Source organism: Tachypleus tridentatus, chromosome 9 (assembly GCF_004210375.1).
Source record: "Tachypleus tridentatus isolate NWPU-2018 chromosome 9, ASM421037v1, whole genome shotgun sequence".
In the NCBI taxonomy this organism is placed as follows: domain Eukaryota; kingdom Metazoa; phylum Arthropoda; class Merostomata; order Xiphosura; family Limulidae; genus Tachypleus; species Tachypleus tridentatus.
The window spans coordinates 84,084,061-84,110,392 of record NC_134833.1 but is presented as its reverse complement, the minus strand read 5'-3'; the positions used below and the strand labels follow the sequence as shown (position 1 = coordinate 84,110,392).

General features: G+C 34.5%; 1 protein-coding gene across 3 annotated transcripts in view; it reads right to left on the bottom strand.

Annotated features, from left to right (window-relative positions):
• The window catches only part of LOC143225646 (glutamate-gated chloride channel-like), a 170,738-nt gene extending 144,687 nt beyond the window's left edge, over positions 1–26,051 (bottom strand). For 2 of the 3 annotated variants that reach the window (XM_076455441.1, XM_076455443.1), the window contains exon 1: positions 25,421–26,051. The gene's annotated coding sequence lies outside the window, so the exon portion shown is untranslated. Of the gene's footprint in view, positions 1–13,276; positions 13,396–25,420 lie in introns of all 3 variants that reach the window. The other variant, XM_076455442.1, reaches the window with a different exon arrangement.
• Positions 26,052–26,332: the final 281 nt, after the last annotated feature.

Sequence of the window (26,332 nt, the reverse complement as noted above, 5' to 3'; positions counted from 1 at the left end):
AATTCTTAAGTATGTTATTTACGACATACAACTCCCCCGGCCTGGCATGGCCTAGCGCGTTAAGGCGTGCGCTTCGTAATCTGAGGGTCGCGGGTTCGCGCCCGAGTCGCGCCAAAACATGCTCGCCCTCCCAGCCGTGGGGGCGTTATAATATGACGGTCAATCCCACTATTCGTTGGTAAAAGAGTAGCCCAAGAGTTGGCGGTGGGTGGTGATGACTAGCTGCCTTCCCTCTAGTCTTACACTGCTAAATTAGGGACGGCTAGCACAGATAGCCCTCGAGTTGCTTCGTGCGAAATTCCAAAACAAAACAAACAACTCCCCCAGTGGCACGTCAGTAAGTCTGAAGACTTTTTTCGCATACTCCATTGTGTATCTTTGCGCTTAACTACAAATAGCGACACCTAAGATATACAAAATTGTAATTATATCACCTGTGTGTATTTTTGTAAATTTGATATTAGGTTTTAATATTAATTTAAGAAACTCAATAACAGCCTAATGACACAAAGATTGTGTTATTCAGTTATCATTTCCAAGCTTAAAATAAAATACAAATATTCAAAATCTCGTCTTTCTTATCTGAATATGTTTTCGTCTTTCTGTCAAAAGAGCAGTTAAAACATTTACAGATACTCTGAATTCAACAGTTTAAAATATGCGAATCAATCAGTATTTATTCTCCGTAGAAAGAAACAACCATTATTCGATTCGTGCCCAGTAAAGGTTTCTATTCGGGAAGGTTTGTTTTGAAGCCCCCCGCTAGTACAGCGGTATGTCTCCGGATTTATAATGCTAAAATCAGGGTTTCGATTCCCCTCGGTAGGCTGAGCAGATAGCCCTTTGTGGCTTTGCTATACGAAAAACACACACACACTTGTTTTGAATTTCGCGCAAAGGGACACGAGAAATATCTGTAATAGTCGTCCCTAATTTAGCAGTGTAAGACTAAAGGGAAAGCAGCTGGTCATCATCACCCACCGCCGACGCTTGGGATACTTTTTTACCAACGAATAGTAGGATTGACCTACGTTATAACGCCTGCACTACTGAAAGGGCGAAAAGTTTGGTGGAATGTGGATTCAATCTCGCGATCTTCAGACCACGGCGAGCACCTTTGTTAGACACACGGATTTAAAATCTTTAACAGGCCTAGGCTCTCTTTAGTGGATCAGCTAAAATTCAGGGTTTCATTCCCGACATTGGACAAAGCGTAGCTAGGCATTTTTGTAGCTTTGGAACAGTAATAAATATACATTAGTTTAAGGACAAGGAAATGAAAGTCTGTGATATATAGCATTTAGATGATATGTTTATGGTGGATGACAAAGGTCTCGATAAAATGATATAGTGAGAGTTGTTAACTCCACAATATTTTACTGGTAGTCCATGAAGAGTTAGGTAAACACGATATAAAGAGCTCCACTATTTAGGTAATGTCTTAAGGGTAAAGAACATTTCGTAAGAATCTATATTTTTGTAACATATTATTCGCATGGATAGATTTCAAACTTTAAAAATCTATCATATACAACTAATGGTCATTTAATTATCTCTAAAAGTAAAACTAATAGAGTAATAACACAATCGTTAAGTAATTAAAACCCATGTAGTGAGAGTGATAGTGGAGGTTAAGTTTGTGGTATTGGTACATCTTAGCTGTAGTTTGGAGTACAATTTTTTCTATATTAGTATCAGAAAATCAATCCTGAAATTTCTGTTTAGCATTTAAGCTGCCCCAAAAAATAGCCCTTCATGGCTATTTCGCCTCACTATAAAGATAGGTGGACATTAAGCCAACTGTTTATTTTTCAGAAAATCATCGATTTTCTTTTTAAATTTTTTAAAGGTTTTTGTTTTCACTACTGTTGACGTCAGCTCATTTAATAACTTAGTAACAACCATGTTAGAAAAATAAAACTTTCTTAGCTAGAACTCATCGAGTACTAATTCTATATCTTAAAATTGTCGTCTCATTGACTTCAAGATTTAGCATAAATAAATCAGAGGCCTTTACCCCCATAGATCCTATACCCGCTGGTACAGCGGTAAATCTACAGGTTTACAACCCTAAAATCAGCGGTTCGATTCCCCTCGGTGGACGCAGCAGCTATCCTGATATGATTTTGCTGTAAGAAAAACACATCCTATCGATTCCCACAGGTAATCCTGTTTAATCCAACAAGATCATTGCGTACTTTTTTTTCTCAGTAGAAGATAGATTGAGATATCTTATTTTGTTCTCATAAGATAATCTTTTATCCATGAAATCATTTTTGTAGCTTTAACCCGTTGTCTTTCCAACATCTCAATATCGTTTATTAGAAAATAAACTAAAAGTATAAACATGTTACAAGTAGGACCTAGCTAGTAGTTTTACAAAGAAATAGTTACATCTTTGTCTTATAAAAACTATATATATATATATATATATGTACTCACTGAAATGACAAGGAACGGTGGCATCGAAAGAATTATTTGCTGCCACTAAGCGAATCTAATTTCTATGTTGTGCTGGATTCATCTATTATATCGAAACTTGCAACGGCAATGCATTTTATTTATTCTCCTTTGCTTAGAAACAAACGTAATCGGCCCGGCATAGTCAGGTGGTTAAGGCATTCAACTCGCAATCAGAGAGTCGCGGGTTTGAATCTTGTCGCACCAAACAATTTTGCCCTTTCAGTCGTGGGGGCGTTATAATGTGACGGTCAATCTCACTACTCGTTGGTAAAAGAGTAGCCCAAGAGTTGGCGGTGAGTGGTGATGAAGAGCTCCCATTCCTCTAGTCTTACACTGCTAAATTAGGGATGGCTAGAGCAGATAGCCCTCGAGTAGCTTTGCACGAAATTCAAAAACAAACAAACGTAATGCGTTTTTCTTTATTAAAATAACACATGGAATAATAAAAGACGCCTGTAAACTGGCCACTAGATAATTATATTGCATATATGCTTTGATCCAAGGGATTGGGTTTACTGCATATTCTGTATTTATTCATTACTATTTTTATAAAACTTGCCGTTTAATTGTTTCAACTGACATCCACTAGTATATCTCTAAATATCTTGCTACCAACAAGAGAATGCTGACTCGATGGCTGTCAATGATTTATTCACTGTATATAATTATATTTTTTCAGTCACGTTATTCAATGAAACTCCTACTTACATTTCAGAGGTGTGAGTCGAATCATCACACCTCAGCGCATTTCCATATCCTTGATTCCAGGTGGTCAATAATTTGATCAACTAAGTAACTGATACACGTTATTCTGCACTAATTAAAAATCCTCAATACGGGTAAACATTCCAAAGAGTTTAATATTGTCATTAAAATTTACTGGTTTACGATTACTGCCAGTATAAATGTCATTAACGTAAGTAGGAAAAAAATAAAAGTCCAATCAACTGCGGACATCTGCGTAGCAAAAGTCACGTTTGACTTACAGAGAGCCCGTTAATAACAGTCCTTTTTTTTTTTTTTTACCAAGCCACTCTTCAATTCTATTAACTTGTCTTTTACCCCACCACGTTGTGATTTCCTTATTAATTTGTACACGTGTGTGTGACACATTCTAGACTTCATCTCAATGCAGAAACAAGACTAACTTGTTTGTAATTTGTAAGGCATGGTCTGTTGTTAAAAAAAAAATGACGGCGAGAGGTTTGCGTATCTGATCTTTGACCTTCTTTAACCTAATCCCTTCGCTCAAATAATCTATGATACTGACACTTGACCTATTTTTAATCAGAGAATTGGTATGCAGAATATTCAGGTTATTTCCAGTATTCTGGAAAACTACTCAGTATGTTGTAAAAACTCGGCCATTTTATTTTCTTTAAAAAAAAACTTGCTAAGGGCATCCCATATGGGCTCAATTCTCATATCCAAATTTATTTACCTCTAAATTAATTTAAAAACTCCTTGCTAATAAATTTATCATTCAATCAGTTCTTTGTCGTATGGCCTTTTCTATTTCACAATTTTTTTTTAAAGTTTGTTCGCTGTTTATCACAAAACTACACAATGGGCTATCTGTTCTGTGCCCAGTAAAAGTATCTAAACCCAATTTATAGGGTTTAAGCTCTCAGACGTATCGTGAAACAGCCGTCGCTTCTTTTTTCAAATGTTTTTTTCAATAACATTTCGTCATTTTTATTTTCATAATTATATGTTTCTTCCATTTCAGCTTAAGTAATGTCAGTTTTTAAATATTTTTAGGCTGACCTTAGCTAATGATATCTTTAATCTGTTTAAAATGACAGTTCTCTGTAAAATATAATGCACGATACAAATTCAAACTGGATCGAAAATTTATTGTGTACTTAGTGCCAACTAAGTTTTAGTCATGGCCTAACAAAGAATAGATATACGGTTATTTATAATGATAAATATAAGCTATCGTTTTCGTTGGATCTAAATAGAAAAGACTAGTAGTACATACTATGGGCTTGTAAAAATGATTCAATTGTGAAAAGAAAACGTAAAGCAAACGGATATAATAAAAGTGTAAAGAAATCCGTAATTAGTAAGTACTATACAAAGTGCTTTATGTGTTTCGAATGTTATTTCTGTACTTGAAATAAAGAGGCTGATATGGCTTTATTGGTTAGTATGTCTGGGCTGGGAAGATTGACTGGTCGCGATTCGTTACTGTAAAAATGCGTTATAAGAATGGTTTAGTTATAAGAGTGACAGTCAAACAAAGAGTGTGTAAAGAGTAGACAGCGAGTGATGTTGACAAAGAGCTTTTCATCTCGTCTACCAGGTCAAAATTACGGACTGCTATAAGCGGATAAGTATTGGGTATCTTTATGCGAAATTACAAGTATCTAAAGGAAGCAAAAGAAAAAGTAAAAATAAAGATGGTAAATTATGAAATAATTGCCTCAAGAAAGTGTTTATTCGAAAAGAAGCCGAGATTGAAAAATGCTAATGGTTATGGGTTCTTTTAATGAAGATATGATATAATAAAACATTTAAGTTTCCGTAAAGAAATTATAAAAACTGAACAACGTACTTTTTTACAATCATAGAACTTCTTAAATGATTCTATGTCTTTTAAATATTCACTGTAGTAAAATATCCCTATTCTTCAAAAAATATAATTTTTCTTTACTTTTGCTTTTAAGGATGAAGAACTAGCTAGGACTGTGACACGCTTTGTCTACTAGTCAATGTTCCAGGCTGTGGACCGTATATTCAAGGTTTAAGACGTGATGCCTTTGAACACTCTCCGAACTTTCTGCTGTGGACGTGTTATATAAGTAAAGTTAATTCTTTTATTCAGATCATATCACGGTGGGTGGTGCAGGTGATTGGGCGCTGTATCTCTTGTAATCTGTTCAAAATTAATAACAGCTATACTTCTATCCTATAAATAATCTCTACCAGCCGTTTAGCCTATTTCTCACGTAAGTTCTGTTTCCAGTAGAATGTACCAAATACCACCAATGATTAGCCTATACTTCGTATAAGATCCTGGTTCTATTAAGTATAACAAATAGCAGTTTTACACAAATATATTTTTGTAGTCAATATGCTCAACGTTTTGTGTAAGATTCTGTTTCGTTTGAATACAACAAATACCAATTTTACACCAATATTCGTTCTAGTCAAGATGCTCAATCAGTTTGAAATTAATATATATTTTTAAAACACTAATTAAGCAACACAGAGACAAGAAAATCAGCACAATATGCAAACACACAAATCAATGCATCTCTTAACGGATTTACTGTTATACGTTTATTTTAATAGCTACACGTGTTTCAGTTTGATGCATGTGACGTATATTGTTCGATGTGTATTCCGCAAGTCCCGCCTGTTCTCTAAGTATGTAGAAGATTTTTGAGAGTAAAAATTAATAATATTTGTTTTATGAAATAACTAGCATGTTTTCGAACATTGTTGAATTTTGAGAGTCTCGGGTGATTGGTATGTAAAACCAATGTACCATAAGAGAGGAATATTATCAGAAGCTATAATTGTCATTATCGCTTATTACTCAAAAATACTACAGAATGTGGCCAGGAATTGTTATAGATTTTGAACGTTATAAACAGTTTAACTTCAGTGAATTAACTTCGGACGTTAATATTTGTATGAGAACATTAGATATTGTCGTCGGTGAAAACTTGCAGGTGCTTCAAGCTAGCTAGCCGTCAGGGGTAGTGTACAAGTGTATCAACAAAAAATTAATTTTGTTCTCCGTGAACGTCGGTGAAAGATTCAGTTTCAGACCAGATATAAGACTCAGTATTGTTGTAAGTTTGTTAAAACTCTTATACAATATTTTAATAACTATTTGCCTTTGTTATAAATTGTGTAATTATTTATATATTAAAATATATTTATGTTAGGAATGAAAATTGTGTGTATTAATCTTGTTAGCAAATATAATAAATTAGGTACATATTAACATTTAATCAAATTCTAAATTATCATTAAAGTTTACAGCTATTTGAATTCGTAATATATGGCACAAGTAATATAATAAATCGGAGACTCGTCCGGGATAAAATATTTTACGTAACAACCATCAAAATAATGTTTTAGTTTTACGAAACATGTTCGAGCCAGGTATTTGTTTTGTGGCACTAATTTCAATTAAGATTGAAAATAGGTTTCTGTTGCTGAAATAATATTCAATGTTTGGATGTATTGTAAATGGTAATACGAGTGTTGGGATTTCTAATAACTAAAGTGTTAAAAATAACTAATTATTAGCTACTAATATAAATTAGTAGAACTTACTAAAAGATCAACGATAAAAACATCAACTTTTACAGTTTAAGAGTTAGTTGTTGTAAAAAACACAGTACTTGTATACAATGGTTGTATTATGTTAAGACACATATGGAAGTTATTTAATTAATAACGTATTTCATTTTAAAATGAAAAACACCTACTTGTAATTAACAATACCATTCTATTTTCCAAGATATTAAATTATACGAAGTTCAAAGGTAGTATCAAAGGAAACTTTAAAGCATATAATAAATTGATTTTTGCATGACAACAACACTAGGTTTTTATTTCTGAGCTATTACTTTCAATACTGCATGACAGTATTGTGACAGCCATGAATCTTACATATGGATTACGTTCGTGAAATGGACACAGTTTTGGAAGTGTATAATTTAACTTGCAACTAAGAGAAAATAACATCAACTTTAAGGTGAGGTCTACAGTAACGCCCTTCCTTCATCGCCATTGCTCGACTTGCAACACTATGAGAGGCTGTTGTTGTTGTTTTGAGTTAAGCACAAAGCTACTCAATGGGTTATCTGTACTCTGCCCACCACGGGTATCGAAACCCGGTTTTTAGCGTTGTAAGTCCGCAGACGTACCGCTGAGCCACTGGGGGGGCACTATGAGAGATTGTTTGAAATTTCGATTTTCGTTTAAAGAAACTCAACAGTTTGTAAAAATAATATATATATATATTGTTGCACACATGAAACATTTAAAATAAAAAATGTTAAAATTGAGCCACTGTGGGCCTGACATAGCCTGGTGGTTATGACACTCCGTTTGCAATTTGTAGATCGTGGGTTCGACTCTCTTGAAGCTGAACTCATTCGCCTTTTCAGAAAAAGGAAAAAAAAAAATGTTCATGAAGAAATGTACTGCTAATATCAAATAGAGTGTGCTTTATTGTATGTAGTGAGTGTTTAATACTTGGGCCAATGGTATTGATTAATTGTAAAAATTGCGGTTATTAAAATAGTGTTAAATTTCCGGCCTGTAGGACGGGTGTGCATAGTTAAACTTGTCACAGTTTCTTATCACACTTTTGTATTCATATATTACCAATACATATATATGTTTAAAACTGTCACTGTAAAGGTAATTTGGCACGGGCCTGGCATGTTTAAGGCGCTCGACTCGTAATTTGAGGGTCGCGAGTTCGAATCATCGTCACACTAAACATGCTCGCCCATTCAGCCGTGGGGGCGTTATAATGTGACGGCCACTCCCACTATTCGTTGGTAAAAGAGTAGTCCCAGAGTTGGCGGTGGGTGGTGATGCGTAGCTGACTTCCCTCTAGTCTTACATTGTTAAGTGACGAACGGCTAACACAGATAGCCCTCGTGTAGCTTTGCGAACAATTCAAAAACAAAATAAACAAATCGTCTGATATAAAATACAACACGGTTTTATAACTTTTCTAAACGAGACAAAGTGAAATGAGATACTTGTGGAGAAGCGTGATCGAATGAATTGAGAAAACCCTTAAACAACTTAACATTTATGTGTGCTCACTCAATCAAATTTCGAAGAACAAATAACATAATGTTTAGGGACAACAAGGAACCTACTGGTCCATCGAAGCTGTCCCGTTCTCTAAACTATACTAAAAGTATTATAAAAAAACCTTCTATATCTAGCCCTTATCATTCATATATATATATCGAGCTTTCTTTTAAACTCACTTAATTGTACATCTGACTGTCTTTGTTAACCTGAAGATGACCTAAGAAGGTCGAAAAGTTGTTCTTGTACATTTTTAAAGTTAAAGTTCTTAGACTCATATTATCCGTCTCTCCAATAAATTTTTACTTCAACTTAGTTTCTCGTAAATTTTAAAGAGGTCATCCAACTGGAACACATCCTGAAGTCTGTTGGACTTCATAATCCTATCGAATCATCTCTTTCCTCGGTGTAACACCAGTAGTCCGAGATCAAGTTGGAAAACTTGATAATATATTCCCTTTCTTTGTGAAGGTGCACAGATAATGACAGATATCGCCAAGCAGCTAATAAACGTATATTTACGTTACTTCTGTTGAATGGTTATTCATTATCATGTTCAGTATGTCATAGAAATGCATGCTTCAACCCACCGTTCTGCAGACAAACCGTGATATTATTACATTCTCAAACTGATACAACTGTAGAGGTAAAGTAATCATAACACTACAAGATCAGTTTACATTTTGTGCAGAAATAAAATATGTATTCTACTTATGATTATGAGGGTGCTAATACCTACCAATAACGTATGTGGTGTAATCTATATTAGAGGTTCAGGAAAATATGTGCTTTCGGGATGAAACTTATAAATAGTACTAAAACTTCTGCCCATATTCAAAGTTTATTAACGATACAAAACTATTTAACTCGGTTCGAAACTAGAACTTCTTCTTGTAACTAAGCAGCGACTACCAGTTAAAGTTATCGCAAAGTCCCTGTGTTATTCAGCTCAACAGTTTTCAATAATAACTGGTTCAACAGTTTCTGAGGTTGTAACGAATATATTATAATGGAACAATAAAACTGGAAGCCTTAACATTTACCTAATACTTTAGCCTCCGATATAAGTCTTAAGTAATATATGTTTTGTCATTTGCCTCTACTGTTTATGTCTAGGTATTTGGACTTATATTTTATCTGGACTTGTCTTTCAAACATGAATAGGCGACTTTTGGACCTTTGTTATGATCGATTCATACTTCGCGTACTATTACCATTAACGTACAATATTATCAAACTCGAGGATACTGTTGAAGAAACTGATACATAATGAAAATTCGGACAGTAGAACTGGAAACCACGATTGAGCACGTGGATTATTACCGGAAGAAAGCGTCATAAAAACCGAGACAAACATAGACTGCGACTATTCCCAGACTCAATTTTCCGCATTTGATGATCTCGTGGTGTTGCAGGTCAGAAACTGGTTAAATAATGGTACTACTATTTCATTAAAAAGACTATTTAATGGAATAGAAAACAAATATTTTTAGTTAATCTGTAAACTAGACATACGTATAAGTTATAGTATTGATATAATACGATGGTGTGTCTTTAACCGTTGTTTTCGAATGAATGACTTCCACATATTACATCATATTTAATCATTTGGTGTTTTTGTCTGTTACAAAATGCACTAAAAATAACTTAATAAAATAATTGAAACAATACAGTTATTTTTTATGTGAAACAGGCGTTAGAATGTGGTTGATTAGTAATAAACTCAGGGGAAGCACGGCCCCGTGGTTAGAGCGCTCGTCTGCGTAACCTAAAGGAGCCGGCTCGAATCTGCGTCACATTAAAAATATATGAACTTTGAACCGTATTCTGCTTACAATAACAGTTATGTCTAATTTGCTTAGATAGTAGTACGTCATAATTGATGATACACCTGGTGGTCGTTTTACCGAAGGAAACTGTCTTACTTCGTTTTACAGACATTAAGGAAGCACTTCCAACAAACTCGTGAGGTCACAAGCAGTTTGGTCTTATGATAATTTAGAAAAATTATTATTAAAAGGTCGATAAGTCCAAAGTCTATCGGTAATTTCAGAATTAAATTTTAAAAAATATCAAAATCAAAGTATCAGATTGGTCATTTACGGTGTATTTATTAATAAGGACGTTATTTTTATGTTTTAGTTAAATAAAATAATAAAGCAAAGTGGGTTACATTTACTTCTGCCAGACATTCTAACTTCTTAGAAAATTCTTGAATCTAGGGGCTTATTTATATGACGAATATTGTTTGGGTCTATTTATAATGCTACTGTCTTTCATATAAATGAGACATTTGTCCAGGATACTTTGTATGCTAAATATTACAGAGAATCCAGAATAAAAAAAAGATCTATTATAACCACTAAAGAAAAGAGAAGAAAAGATGAAAATTTTATTTTTAAACATTAATAAATCGCGAAGATTTTTCCAGTTTTTAACTAAAACACAGAACCGTACGAGAAAGAGCGCCATCTTCAGACGCAGAATGAACCATTTTCTATCTGATGAGCTTTTTGGGCAATTTGGGTTATTGAAGTCACGTTAAGTAGGCTATTGATAGTGCACTTTCCTCGAGATTAAAATCGATTATTATGTACGGATAAACAGTATATGCCCATTAAAATATTAAGATTTGTAACATAAAATGAAGAACTGCTATTATTATCTTCTAGTGAAACATAAAACACCCATTAACGAGAAGTGTTTCATCCACATAATGTCGCAGTTATTCAAGCACGAGCCTATTAACCACTTAAAACAAAACGTAACATGGCATGAAATAATTCTGTTGTTTATTCATTGTTCATCGAAACGAGAAAACGACTGTACTGTTCGATATAATATTTATTTCAGATTTTCAGCCATTCTTTCTGTTAACAAAAGTTACATTAAAATTTGTAGTAGCTCTCACTGAATATGTTCTTATTTTATTTCTTGTCACTGTTCTCTTTATTTTATTCTATTAAGTGAGTCTGTTTATTAACTGTATTTAAGCACAAAGCTACACAAAGAACCATTTGTGTTCTGCCCACCACGGCTATCGAAACCCGGTTTCTAGTATTCTAAGTCCACAGACATACTGCTGTGCTATTGGGGAGCTATTCTGTTAATAAGGAATTTTTTCTCGATATAAGTTTATTAGAGTAATAAACCGGTTTCTGGAATAGCGTCACAGCCGCATCGGTTTCAGGCTAATAAAGTGAAATTTGGTACAGTAGTTATGCTAAAATTTTGTGTTTTTTCTTAGCTGTTTACCACAATGCTACACTATGGGCTCTTTGTGATCTGTCTACCTCAGATGTTGAATCCCGATTTTTAACATTATAAGCCTTTATACTTGTAGCTGCGTATGTTTGGAATGACACATAATGAAATTTGTTAATTTTTGCGGTGACCATACGCTATAACGAAATTTGTTATTTTGTGAAGGTTGTAAAACATTGTACTGTTCGAGGACTATCTGAAGTAACAATTATCTAGTAGTTAATACAGCGGAAAACAGTTTAAAAAGTCAACCAGTCTCTAATATATGTAGATCAGAGAGCTGTTCTGAAGCGAAGAGACCAGTTTTCTTGCAAAATTATTTCAAAATGGTATCTCATCATTGGCTAGTATTGCCTTCTTGTTAGACATTATGAATAACACGTTTTATCACATTCTGAAAACACGCGCTGTACAGGCGAGTAAGGATGTTAAATTACTCGGCCAGACTAACAAGGTGTTTATTAGTTGATTCTTAACACAACATATTTCAAGTGAAACGTTAGGTGATTAGTAGCTATGTGTGTTTAGAAAACTACATTTGATATGTATATACGAGATGTACTTCTATAGGAAGCTCGTTATGGCCGGGTGGTTAAGGCACTCGACTCCTAATTTGAGGGTCGCGGTTTCGAATTCCCGTTACACCAAACATGCTCGCCCTTTCAGCCGTGAGGGCGTTATAATGTGATGGTGAATCCCACTATTCGTTAGTAAAAGGGTAGACCAAGAGTTGTCTGTGGGTGGTGATGACTAGCTGCCTGCCCCTAGTCTTACACTCCTAAATTAGGGACGGCTAGCGCAGATAACCCTCGTGTAGCTTTGCGCGAAATTAAAAAATAAACTTCCATAGGGTCACCGAAAGCATGCTGTTTTAGTTAAGGGTAACAAATATATTTATTTTTTTAAATTTTGAAGTTAATATGTTATGCTGTGTTGTAAGTTACGTAGTGCACAATTATTCTCATGTGCACGTTTTACTGACGTCAGGACAGTACAAATTGGAACGTTAAGCATTTCTTATATGATGTCATCTTAATAGTCGATTGACTGACTGACAGACAACATACCGTTGTATAATGTTGTGTGTGGTCAAAACAGAAGACCTCTCCAGACGGCTTTCGGCCTCTTTTCGGTAATAGCCATATAAATTAGTGGATCAAAAACAGTGCGTTCGTTGAACAACATAAATTATATTTTCAAATTATTCTTACATATGAAATATTTCTTTCTCTGAATAATAGGAGTGACCATTAAAGATCAGTTGTTTTTCGGCTGCTGAACATGTTTAATTATATGTTGCCATTTTCAACAAAGGTTTAAAATATAAAACTTTATTAGATATCCTTACATGTACTAAATACACTATAGGTTTTCTTTATAAACATAATTAAGTCTTCCATGGCAATGTACTGTAGTAATTCTGGAATATCATTGTATAAAAAGTCACCTGTTTTGCAAAGTTACTTATTACCTGGCGGCCCGGCATGGCCAAGCGTGTTAAGCCGTCCCTAATTTTGCAGTGTAAGACTAGAGAGAAGGCAGCTAGTCATCACCACCCACCGCCAACTCTTGGGCTACTCTTTTACCAACGAATAGTGGGATTGATCGTCACATTGTAACGCCCCCACGGCTGAAAGGGCGAGCATGTTTGGCGCGACCGGGATGCGAACCCGCGACCCTCAGATTACGAGTCGCACGCCTTAACACGCTTGGCCATGCCGGGCCTTCATTAAGAGAGAAGTTCACTTACCATAAAGTATTACATTCATATATATTTCAAAAGCAAGTGTCCGAGTTGTTTAGCTGAGTGTTTCCCAAAATGGGAGACACAGTTCGCTTAGAGTCCGTGATGCCTTTTCTGGATGACCGCTAAAAATGGGCCGAAAACAAAAATACTGTATTAATTTTAATTCTAATTAAACAATAAGTCGTCAGAAATTATGTTCAATTAATTAAAATGATACAATATGTCGACAAATATTGTTGTTTTAACTATGGCACTGTCTTTCAATCATCATGTTAAAGTAGGCATGATTTTAAGGCATTTTTATAAGTTGAGAGACTCAGACCTTTATTCAGGAAGGCTCATATCAAAAGAGTTTAGGTAATTTAGTAATAAACAGCCATAATGGTTTTTTATTTTTATTATCAACATTTTATATCATTCCCTTTACAATAGGGCCCAGCATGGCCAGGTGAGTTAAGGTGTTCGACTCGTAATATGAGGGTCGCGAGTTCAAATCCCCGTCGCTCCAAACATACTCTCCCTTTCAGTCGTGGAAGCGTTATAATGTGACAGTCAATCCCACTATTCGTTGGTAAAAGAAAAGCCCAAGAGTTGGAGGTGGGTGGTGATGACTAGCTGCCTTCCATCTAGTCTTACGCTGCTAAATTAGGGACAGCTAGCGCAGATAGCCCTCGAGTAGCTTTGCGCGAAATTAAAAAAAAACAAACCCTCTACAATAAATGTTAATATATACTAAAATAGTTTTATTGGTTTTTTCGCAAAACGTTAAGTGCAATTTCAATAGAAATTCTAAAACTGTGCATCAAACTTTCTGTTGTATTTACTACCAGTCATGATTGAATAGTTTTGCAATAAGTTTCATCAACCCACAAATTCCGGACTCGATTTCATATCTTTCACTACTTATGGGATTCGGATTCACATTTCGTTATTTATATGCTATAGCATTTGATCTAAGGAACTAGCAACTCACAAAAAATTGGTGAAATCACTCAGTAAAATTCAAAGGCAAATCGTAGACTAGTGAGGAAGATTAGCAACAACATTAATTATTGTTTTTGTAATGGACCGACAAGCTATTTGATGCATAAATAGTTCAGAAACACGTTATTTATAAAACGGCTGGGAGTCCGTATGTAATTTTTATCAAACAGCATACATCTGACGGTGTCATTCAAGTAAGTAAGACATTTTTAATCCTTTCAAAATCATTCCATCGTAGTCATAAGGTTTTAAAGTACTTTTATGTATTATGATTATCATAATTGAGCTGGTTATCTCATGGTGTCCTCCTCGTATCGGTACTCAAATCATTTCCCTTGTTATAAAATATAAAGTACCAGTCGTCATCTTTCAGAAAATGATGGTGTTACCTTACTTTCTTTACCGATATCCTCTACAGAACTACAATGCTATGTAAAAAAGTGTTAGGACAAAAGAATATTTCGTCATTCTATCTCTTTTATTGGACTAAATTGATAGAATGATAAAATATACCTTCTTACCACTGCAGAATATAAATTTCAACACTATGGTAATGTTTCACTGATCAATATTGACTATTAAATGAACTAAGGTGAGAATACTTATCATTCTTTAGATTTTCCATATACTTGTATTAAGGGCATGTCATAAGTATTCTGTTTAAATGAACATATTGATCAAATGTAGGTTCAAAATACCTGCCGTGGTACTCCGTCCAGTCTTAACTATAAAGAAAGAACCTAACAAGGAACTAGCATATGGTACAGATATATGCTATAATAAATCAGTTTAATAGCACTCCACAACTAATCCATACTAAAAACATTATTGAACACTATATCTTAGAACTACTGATATGAGAATTAACACTTTTATTCATAAAGCAAAGAACAACGTTTTGACCTTCCTAGGTCATCTTCAGAAGGTTAACCTGAAGATGATCTAGGAAGGTCGAAACGTTGTTCTCTACTTTATCAGTAAAAGTGTTTATATCTGTACAAGCCGTTCTGAGATACATTTCTACCTCAAGTGGGTTTCTCATCATCAGGAAGTATTTAACACTATATATTATGTTTTGTTGTTATGTCACGTGCCATAAGCGTGGAGAATTGTCAATAGAGAACTTTCGTATTGAAGCTTTACGTGATGCTGGTTGGATTCTCTTACAAATGTTTGAAGATTTAAAAGGCTTCCCACACACAATCAAGTACACTGAAGATCATAAGAGAGAGGCAGATAAATCTGAAAATAGGAAAGAAAGAGGTAAAACACCTAAACACAATACTACTGTTGTTACATATCTTCGTTATGCAGCACTTGGAACAGAAGGAGGAGTGGTACTGATCTCAGGTACGACATAAACGACTAGGTATCAAATGAGAGAAATGTGTCCAGATGTACAACACCAACCTCAACAAGAATGGTCATTAAACAGTTAAGAAAACATTTATCTCGATCTCCAAATGTCACCGAGAAACTGAAGTTCACTAAAAACTACAAAAACTGGATTGTTGATCACTGGAAAAGGGTGTTATGAACTGATGGGTCCAAGTTTGAAATATTTAGTTTTGCGTTCGGAAGAGGGGAGATGAAAGATGTTAACTTCGTTGCATAGCATCTACCGTAAGGCGTGTGGGAAACAGTGTAATTGGTTGAAAATGATTTTCTGCTCAAGCGACAGGAGATATTTCCAAAGTAGACGAATAATGAGTCAGTGCAAGTACCATCAGAAACAGATTTCATCATGGTATTCCAAGTGATTTACGTATCATTGGGAAAGAATTCCACTACCAAGAAGATAATGATCTCAAACACTAATACGTCTTATGTAGAAATTACTTAGCTAAGAAAGAAGCTGTTGGAGTCATTCAAATGATGCAATGGCCTTCACTGAGCTCCGATCGTCAACCCAAAAAATCAGATCTGGGGTTTGATAGTAATAAAAAGCGTGACAATTTAAAAGTTAGTTTCAATGAAACTTTATAGAGTGTACAAGAGACATTTTGAATGCAATTCCAAAGGACTCTTTAGTTAAACATGTAACAACAATGCCAGAAAACTGTCTGCACTAATAAATACAAAATATTAACCATTTGTTGAACTCAAGCACGTCCACTGAATTTCTGTTGTATAACGGTATGAACAAAAAGGTTCATGACTCTTCTAATGCACTTGTACTGTTCATCATTACATAGTAATTTTTCAGTAGTTTATTTTTACATAAGGAGTATTAATGATGATAATTTCAGTTTATAGAAACGTCTTCGAAAAATATTAATTCAGTTTAACTTAAGTTTCCAAGCAACTACACAGGGATTGTTTATTTGGTTTAAAGTTTTTGCTTCCTCAAAAACCACCCGCATGTAATCATTCCTAATTTTAAACTGATAGACCAAAGAGAAGTCAACAGAGCCCTCGCTTCAACCCCACATTTCTGGGATTATTCTTATTTGATCAAATAATGGGATTAGACCGTCACTTTTGAAGTACACTCACGGCTCCAGCGTGCAGAGTTTGTTTTTGCAGTAACGAGACGTGAACCACAATCCTTCATACACACAGACGGGTACTCAATACACTAGGCCACGCCTAATTCATTTCTCCTGACGGGATAAAAGTAATTAGTTTAGAATATGTTCACTATCACTGAATGTTTCTTTCTAATTTGTTTTACTGATGTCAAAATCTCCGAGCTTGTAGAGTGAATTATCTTGTCGTTGTTACTTTAGCGCAATGCTACACAATGAACTATATGTGCTCTATCCACCACAAGGAATCAAAGCTACGACCGTGATGCTATACGTAATTAAAACACCAGACAGACACAGTACGTTCATGAATTTCCATAACGAACAACAGATCACTCACAGCAACATTACGTAATGTTTATGTTTAGCAAACCTCACGGGGCAAGTAATTTAGAATAGTAAATGAACTGGAAATTGTAAGGATTATCCCATGGGCGCAGCTTGAAATTTACGTCGCAGATAAAGTTCAAGTGTACAAACAATAATACGAACAGTTTATGTATGTGTACTTAATTACATTCATCTGAAACAAAACTGTGAAAATTGATTCACTCAACAACTTAACATTATTGTTAGAAATTACTCTCAGTGCATTTCATTGGCTAATTAGCTGAAAATCATTGGACGATTCTGCAGTTTTTGAAAACTTAAAAGTTAAAACTTTACTTTTCATGATAGTGTTTTATTCAAGTCATGAAAAATTCCTAAGCTGGCTAAGCAATGACGTTTTTTTTTCTAAATCTAACAAAAGCGACTAAAGCTGCACTTGGTTTAGCAGATATACTTATTTGTATTGAATAAAAAAGTAAACAAAAATATTGACATTCAATCATGACATTAATAATATTTCTGGCATATATCAGTATTTTTCGGGAGTTACCCTAAATTTGGTGTTTTATTTTAAAAATATACAGTCAGAAGGCGTTTTTTTTGTCATAAAATCCAAATATTATTACAAAAACAGCTTGCAACGAGTTATTTAGTAATTTATATTACATTACATCACATTGAGTTTTTGCACAACTTCAGCACTCTAGGATTTTAGCATCATACAATTTACATCCCAAATTCATGTTTGTTTTCATGGTGAAGCTTCAAGACTTAAACATGATTCTTTGGATTATTCTGTGCAAGTTACACAATGCATACGCACTATTCAGCTATACTGCTTGGTTTTACTAAATAAAAAACGTAAAGTATGTTAATGTTATGATGCAGTCAGTTCCAAACGTATCTTTGTGCGTAATTCTAAATTTTAGGAAAATATTTACGTTAAACAAGTGGACCAACGTTGACTGTTCTAGGCATGTTTTTTCTTAAGGACTTGTATTTCTACTATTACGAATATAGGTGCAGAAAGACACACTAATAACAGAATATCTGAAGTTTTTGGTAGTTTAGAATATCGATTTGTTTATCATGTATTTAAAATTAGGCACAAAACTACACAATGGACTATCTGTGCTCTGCCCACCGCGGATATCGAAATCCGGTTTTTAGAGACGTGAGTCCGTATACATACCGCTGTGCCACTGGGGTCTAGAATATTGAAGGAACTACACTAACTTCACAGTGTATACAAACATTTTATGGAACATCGACTGTTAGCCAGACGTTAAAATGGCGAAAATAAACAGAACTTAAAGTAGGCTGTAACTAACTAAACTTGGGGGTGGAATAAAACAAAACTGGGTCAAAATGAGTTAGAATAAGAAAACACATCAGAAACTTCATAAAACCTTGGCTGGCTCTCACGAAAAGGATATCACTAAACAAGTTTTCAATAAAAAATCGTTCAACTCCAGTTCTAGCGACAAAGTGAGACAGAATAAAAAACCTCTCATTCAAGAAAAATAATCACCTAAAACATAACCAATAATAATCGTGAAATCCTTAGAAGCAACTGTACAGGTAACCTCGAACTCAGAGATCACTGATCTCCATATACATCAACTACGAGTTGATTTGTTTATTTGTTTCTTTTTTTAAATTTCGCACAAAGCTACACGAGAGCTATCTGCGACTGCCATCCCTAATTTACCAATGTAAAACTAGAGGGAAAGGCAGTTATTCATCATCACCCACTTTTGGGCTACTCTCTTACCAGCAAATAGTGGGATTGACCGTCACTGTATAACGCTTCCACAGCTGAAAGAGCGATGATATTTGGTCCGACGGGGATTTGAACCCGCGATTCTCGGATTACGAGTCGAGTGTTTTAACCACCTGGCCATGTATGGGCCAATCATAATGCTCTAGTAGTTAAATATTATTTAAGGTTTCTGAAAGTAATTTTTAACGGATTTCTTTCTAGTAGGCACAGTAAGGTATCCAGTTGCGTCATCATCTAATTAGTAGCTCGCGTGAATGGATTAACGAAATTCCCACTGTCCCTATCTACTATCTAGCGAAACCACAGCCAATGGAACGGGCTTGGAGAAATTAGGAAAATTCCACTTAGAATAGTTAGATTTTCTAGTTCTGAGGTTGAACTTAGAGCTGTAGCTTAGGAACTAACATTTACGCTCCCTATTTCAATAGCGTAATTGTCGTTGTGCGTAATATTTACTGAGTGTAAACATCAAACCTTTATTATAGTAAAATCTTGCCTTGTTGCTCAATGGATTTTGTTTAAACTTTAATGAACCTTGTTCTTGTGTTCCTTTTAACCGAGTTAAAGATATATTACTATGCTTCATGGATTCAGAAGTTAAGCGATAAGACAGCTACACTCAAATCCTCAATACCCAGGTAATATTACAGTCCAAAACGTTTCTTCGCCACCTTCTAATGATGACTCGGGATGACCACATGGTTGGAGCGTTTAACTCGCAGTATGAGAATCCTATGTTTCAATCCTCGTCCAACCAAACATTTTCGCTCCTTTCAGACTGGGTGACGTTGTAATTCGAACGTTTATACCACTATTCGTTTGTAAGAAAGTAGCCCCAGAGACGGGAGGTGATGACTAGTTAGTTGTCTTCCCTCTAGTCTTACACCGCTAAATTAGGGACGACTAATGTAGGTAGCTCTCGAGGAGATTCGCGCGAAATTTAAAAACAAACAAACAAACCTCTTAGTAAAGCATATGTTAGGGTATTTATTTAAAGAGTACGTCAAGTACAACCTCATGTGATTAAAAATATCAATATTCTTCTGCAATATTAACAATATCTGTATGTCACGTACCACGCTGGGACAGTGGTAAGACTACGGATTTAGAGCGCTAAAATCAAGGGTTCGAAACCCCTCGGTCGACAAAGCAGATATCCCGATATGGCTTTGCTATAAGAAACACACACATTGTACGCTACCACTAAACAAGCTGGTGTCATTTTCATAATGCACACGTATATTTTCACTTAGAATATTAATGATTATGTAGAACGTGAGTCAGCTTTAAAAAATCATAAACTAAACGATGGAAGGAAAGAGTAAAATGTTAAAAAGCTATTCATTATTTGTAGAACAAATAATATATCATTCTAAATGTGATAATAAATATGGACTTCAGTGTTCACTGTTTGAATATATATATATATATATTTAGAAATTACAGAACAATAAAAGTTGAACAGCAAATGAACTAAGCTTAACCAAGCTGTTAACGTGCCAGTCTATGGATCGAATGGTACAAGGTTCGAGACACTATGCAGTTGAACACTTTTTTCACTTTCAAACTGTAAACACGTTACTAAAACGGTAATCATTTCCTCCTTTTACTTCAAAGATCGGAAGAAGTTTTGGTTTTGTTTGTTTTGAATTTCGCGCAAAGCTACACCAGGGCTATCTTCACTAGCCGTCCCTAATTCAGTAGTGTAAAACTAGAGGGAAGGCAGCTAGTCATCACCACCATTCGCCAACTCTTGGTCTGCTCTTTTACCAACGAATAGTGGGATTGAATCTCACATTATAAAGCCCACACGATTGAAAGGACGAGCATGTTTGGCGTGATGAGGATTCGAACTCGCGACCTTCATATTACGAGTCGAACACCTTAACCCACCTGGCCATGCCGGACCTCGGAGGAAGTTAATGGCTGTCATCCATCTAGTTAGTGGTTGAAATTAGGGATGGTTATACAGAAACTAGAGATCTCTAAGCTTGTGAATTAGTCCATCTGTGAAAGCCCTTTTGAATTCATTTATTTGTTCGAAGTTAAATACAAAGCTACACAATGGGCTATCTGTCCTCTGCCCACCATGTGTTTCGAGACCCGGTCTCTAGCGTTATAAGTCCGCAGACATGCCGCTGTGCCACTGGGTGGGGAACTCACATTAAAGTTAAACGTTTCAAATTTTCACAATGTAATATTTAATTTAATACAATATTTCACACTTGAAACATAATTATAATTATGATTAATACTGAAAATAATAGAATAAGTAAATTTTGTAATGGATACTTAGACATTTGTTCAGCAAAGACATAAAATAATTTCTTTTACCGACGTCAGAATTATGTCCACAGTAGAAAAACGAACCTTAATTTTAACATTGCAAGTCCATAGACTTATAATTATCCGACTGGGAGACAATAATATAAAGTATAATAAAATTGAAGATTAGTTACATTTGTCTCATTTTTATAAAAATAAATACTAAAATCATATATTCAGGTTTATTATATTGACAAATTAATGTAAAAATAATTCTTTGTAAGACAATGTAGACCCGGCATGGCCAGGTGGTTAAGGCACTCTACTCGTAGTCTAAGGGTCGCGGGTTCGAATTCCCGTCACACTAAACATGCTAGCCCTTTAAGCCGTGGGGACGTTATAATGTGATTGTCAATCCCACTATTCGTTCGTAAAAGAGAACCCCAAGAGTTGGCGGTGGGTGCTGATGACTAGCTACCTTCCCTCTAGTCTTACACTACTAAATTAGGGGCGCCTAGCGCAGGTAGCCCTCGTGTAGCTTTGGGCGAAATTCAAACAGAAAAAAATATATAAATAATTTGATCATGTTTTAGAACTTGTTACTTTTACGGTTTATGTAATTATGATTATCGGTGGTTCTAAGAAGTCTTCTGAAATAGGAAAAAAATTACAAAGATATTTATCATTGATAATCTTACTGCTTCTTTTTACCAAAAAAATGCATAGAGAACTTTTAATAATTTAATAAAAAAGAGAATGAATAAATCGTACTTTTAAATTAGTGTTTCTAACGCTCTTAGATTCACTAACTGTCATTACCATCTCTTTCCTGTCTTTGTCAACCCTGTTAAGAAGTTGATTGTTCATACTCTTATGTCGTACTGCTTTATTGTTGAGAAGTTGATTGTTCATACTTTTATGTCGTACTGCTTTATTGTTGAGAAGTTGATTGTTCCTACTTTTATGTCGTACTGCTTTATTGTTGAGAAATTGATTGTGCCCAATATAATGTCATGTTGCTTTATTGTTGAGAAATTGATTGTGCCCAATATAATGTCATGTTGCTTTATTGTTGAGAAATTGATTGTGCCCAATATAATGTCATGTTGCTTTATTGTTGAGAAATTGATTGTGCCCAATATAATGTCATGTTGGTTTATTGTTGAGAAATTGATTGTGCCCAATATAATGTCATGTTGCTTTATTGTTGAGAAATTCATTGTGTTTACTCTAAAATCATACTGCTTTATTGTGCTAAAAAAAAACTAATAATTTTAAACAATAAACGTCGATTATTTGTCTCTGCATTTACTAAGGAATTAAAATTACAATCCCAAGTGCTTTAATTTCAGTTTTACTTTGCACTGAATAAGGTGAATTATATATTTACAGTCAGAAACTTCAAGTAACACAGCATTAAAATCTTACATAATAAATAATGATTAAAATCTGGGACTTGCTCTGAAAGAGTCTACGTATCTTTGGGTGTGTATACATCACTATATTGAAGTGTAGCTTTTTTTGTTTAAATTATTTAAGGTGAATAACTATATATCGCTTCGCCTTTTAAAACAACTTTTATTGCAAGCTAGTATATTCTCAACCCCAATGGTATTTAACTACTTCTCATCTATAATATTATAAAATATTCCTTTTTGTTAGAACTAAATGCCATTTCCTGTCATATCATTTAATAAATTACTGGTGGTTACAATAAAATAGACTTAGAGCTTACTATATAAGTTATCGATAGATCTGCTTTGGAGTTAATATCTGAAACATGGTTTGAAATGTGGTTATATAATATAAATAATTTGTTCCTACGCAAGCAAGAACGATATTAATAATATAATTTATCAAACGAGACAAATAAATCAATGACCAATTTTTCATTTTGATACTTGGATTTCTTCACATTAACTAAACCATTTAGATTTTAATACATTGTATTCTTGCTTTCTTGTTTTATATAAATCCAGTACAGACATGTGTCCCTGTACAAGTGAGGTGGATGTTATGAAACTGTGGCCTAAATCTGTGGTCCAGGGGATCCCTCCAGGTGGATCGTGAGAAGTAATTACGGAGAGAAAGCGACAGCATAGTGATTAGTTGGATTTGTTTTTCTTTTTGTTGTTTTTTTTTCTCGCAAATCTACTTAATAAGTTATAATCGCTCGCTCTGACTACCGCGGTGAATCGAACATCGGATTTTAGTGTTGCAAGCCCGTAAACTTACCGCTGACCCAGTGTGGAACATTAAACTAGTAAACAATACAAATAGATACCCGTCTTAAGTATATCGTGAATTATCATCTGCTGTTCTATAAAATAATTATTTGTCGTCAATAACAGTCATATTAGATAGATATATATATATAACTAACCAGTTACGGATATACAAATTTAAAAAAAAATTAATGCAACGGATATTTGAGCTTAAATTTATTTCACATCATAGTCTGACTTCAGGAAGCTTAAAAAACTTGGATGCTGATTTTACACTCGTTAGGTTTGTTATAAAACGATTTTTCTACACACTTTGGTATTATTTATAAGAGAGAGTACATTACAACATCAGTTTTCTACTTTAAGTTACTCAAGATAAAAGTTTTGGTATGTAGGATATAATTTAAAGAAATAAAACTGGCTGAGAGAAACTTAAAACTGAAAGTAGTTTCATAATCAAGGAATATGAGGAATACACTCGTTTCGAGATGAAATGTTGTTAATAGTTTTTTGTGTGTATGTGTTAGTTTCATTGTCCTTAAAACAATAAAAACAGAAACTTTGTTTTGATAATTGTATTTAAGTCAATGTATTTTTTACAGAAAACTATTCTATCTATAAAGAACGTACTAAATAAGTTTATACTAGACACATATACACATTACCTACCAAACGTAACCAGAATTTATTAAGATCTATTGATAGATGCTGTTGGCTGGTTTATCAGTTTAAAATTAACGATGACGGTCGCAGGTAGCCCTTGTGTAGCTCTGCACCAAGTTCTGAAATAAACTTTTAAAAAAATGAAAGTGACCCCTGACCCATATTTTTGGTAATGTTATGAAATGATTGTAGGCGTCCATCGTTTTACTTTTTGGTAATGTTGTACAATGATTGTAGGCGTTCATCGTTTTGCTTTTTGGTAATGTTGTACAATGATTGTCGGCGTTCATCATTTTGCTTTTTTGGTAGTGTTGTACAATGATTGTAGACGTTCATCGTTTTACTTTTTGGTAATGTTATACAATGATTGTCGGCATTCATCGTTTCAATTTTTCGTAGTGTTGTACAATGATTGTAGACGTTCATCGTTTTACTTTTTGGTAATGCTATACAATGATTGTGGGCGTCTATCGTTTCACTTTTTGGTAATGTTGTACAATGACTATAGGCGTCCTTCGTTTCACTTTTTGGTAATGCTATAATGATTGTAAGCGTCTACCTTTTCACTTTTTCTTAGTGTTGTACAATGATTGTAGGCGTTCATCGTTTCACTTTTTGGTAATGTTGTAAAATGATTATAAGCGTCCATCGTTTCACGTTTTGGTAATGTTGTACAATGATTGTAAGCGTTCCATTTTTTGGTAATGTTGTACAATGATTGTAGGCGTCCATTGTTTCACTTTTTGGTAATGTTGTACAATGACTATAGGCGTCCATCGTTTCACTTTTTGGTAATGCTATAATGATTGTAAGCGTCTACCTTTTCACTTTTTCTTAGTGTTGTACAATGATTGTAGGCGTTCATCGTTTTACTTTTTGGTAATGTTGTACAATGATTGTAGGCGTTCATCGTTTTACTTTTTGGTAATGTTGTACAATGATTGTAAGCGTTCCATTTTTTGGTAATGTTGTACTCCATAAGGTCAAAGCATATAATAAAAAGAGATCGCATTTATCTGGCGTCCAAGCTAATTAAAATAATATACATATATATATATATACACATGTGTATATTTTTGTTTACATTACTTAGATGTTCTTCACTTACAAGAATGACTCTTATCTTTCTGTACTGTTCTCATGACTTTGTTGTGACGGAGTAAACATACCGCTCTTAATGTTTCTACAATTATGACAATTAATAAATGTTTATGAAAATTCTCAAATGAGCATGAAGATTAGCTTACTTATAACTCAATAACTTGTAACTTACAAACAAGCACATTAAAGGGATTTGTAAAATTTATGGGCATTGGTTGAAATGTATTTGTTCCTATTACCTTATTTAATAATCAAGTAAAATGCTTACCTATTGTCTTGGAAACAAATAATCGACGACGAATCATGAACGGTTTCCATTTCTTTTGATAATGTATACGTAAGAGCTGTAGAGTCCTTCACAGTATGGAGAGTTTAGAATATATGAATTTATTTCGCCGAGCAACGACAGCGGTAAACAGCTGGCGAGCCACAAGAAATGGCACAGTGGCCGATTATTTCTGTCGACGTTCATCGGCTAAATGCCGGAACTGGCCTTTCTGTCGATACGCTTATCGGCTATGCTGTGAAACCTGGGAGCAAGCGAGGTCTTGAATCTTCGAAATGCTAGTTACTGCCGGATTCGTGGTTAACTAAATCGTATAAGTTTCAGAATGCTTTTACGTTCAGAAGATTCTTCCGAGTCTTTTGTTATAACTGTTCACTTAGAACTGTTTTAAATTTAACAAAGTGTTCTAGAATTCCTTGAATAACAGTTAAGGTGTATTCACTGCAATACTTAGAAGTACAAAGGAAAAGTGAACACTGATTTTTTTTTTGTTGTTTTTTTTTTTTGTGCAATGCCACAAGTTCTTATTACTTGAGGTTTAACTTTCTGACGTTGTAAATCTAAAGACGCTTATTTGAAGAGTTAAAACTAGTTTTCTCAATACCATCCCACAATCTGCTTAGTGGCCGACTCATCTGTTAGGGCCTACCGTTTTATTGAAACATCCGGGGCCTTTTGACCCAGTAGTAAACGATCGTGAGCAACCAATCAGAAAGAAAGTTTCATCGCGTTTTCCGTCAAACTTTGAGTTGTGATCAATAGCTAAGAAAAGGTTAATATAGGCGTGCATGGGACGCACGTGGTGTCACGAGGTCTAAATGAAATGTTTTGATGCTCTTCATTTCATTCTATGTGTTGTAAATATACATCGCTTTGTAATGATCGTTTATCTAA